Genomic DNA, 1,484 nt, shown 5'->3' on the forward strand with positions numbered 1-1,484 from the left:
GATCGGGTTAACACCGGTTAACCCAAACCTGCCAGGATCATCTGATACTATATTCCACCACAGCATACACACAACTAATATAAGCTCATCAGATCAGCGGAAGACTAAGTTTTACCTGTGAATAATCCGATAATACTTGATACCCGAATTGTGATAAAATAGTTATATACATGTGGGATAGAAGGCATGATATTTACACAATAAAAATACAATTCACATATCAAGTATATAAAGGAATCCATCAAAATAATCAGAGTACACATCTCGGCTCGGTATCAAAGGCTAGAGCTCAGCTCAGCATCAAGGGTTGAGCCCAGCTTGGCATCACATAGAGGAGCTCAGATCGGCCTCAGAAGTGGAGCTCAACTCGGACATCAGAACTGCAGTCCCGCAGCACAACTCTCGCACGAGAAGTCAGTGCCGTGCTCTAACTCCTTAGGGGCCCACCAGTCCTCTTCAGGGAACTCGACTGTGGGACCCACCCCCTGTTCGTCAGATGTATGACCGGAAAAATCATCTAAAAAGGGGGTGCACACATGGGATGAGCTCACTAGCTCAGTAAGTGGTAAGATGGACCACACAGCAGTCCACACATCAAAACACAATCATATGCACTACATGCCATGCAATACATTTTATATCACATCCACCTAAGCAACATTACTAAGTCTTTGGTTTAGTGCTACTTCAGCCACAGTGCACGTATACTCTGGGTACGAGCCGCGAACTCCATCCCGTGATACGCCCATAGGGCTGTCGGAGAAGGCCCACCTTGAGTACTCGGAAAAGTAAAGACAATGCCGTCCATCGGCTCTCAACAGAAAAGTAAATGACTGAAATTAAAGGTGCTAACTCTAACAATTTAAAAGCAGTACGATTGGCCCTCTTGAATGTACCACCGGGGTTGACGACTGTCCTATTGACCCACCGGGCGTTATGTCTAACCGCCACAGTGACCCGACAACCGCGACCACTGCTTCCCCCCAAATGGTAACCCAACACCTTAACCCCTATTGGGAAGGGTCGTAGCACGGGATGGTGAAAATCCTAAACCGCATGCTCCCATATGATAATAGTATGATTGCATAGTGCCTCCGTGTCCCATACCACGGGCCACCAATGCACTCGTTTTCAAGCCGACTATGGCATCTAGTCTATCAATGCATTATGCACAATGATGTCAACATTCAATCACATAAGCATCTCATCACTTGGCATTTAGAAAGTAAACATAGCACACATGCATAACAATGTGAGGATGACTAATCTACATAGCATATTCATGATGGCATGACTAGACTAGATACATTTAAATGAATGCCAAACAATGCCTTGAAACAAGGCCAAACATCCTCTCCCCAATTACCTTTTATGTACAAGGATTCCCGCTCGGTACGGTTGAGATCCGATGCGAGAAGTGTAGGATTTGGTGAACCTAACACGATTGAGCGGGGTTAGTACTTCACCATTTTAGAATCAAAATT

Source organism: Macadamia integrifolia, unplaced genomic scaffold, assembly GCF_013358625.1.
Source record: "Macadamia integrifolia cultivar HAES 741 unplaced genomic scaffold, SCU_Mint_v3 scaffold2268, whole genome shotgun sequence".
NCBI lineage: Eukaryota > Viridiplantae > Streptophyta > Magnoliopsida > Proteales > Proteaceae > Macadamia > Macadamia integrifolia.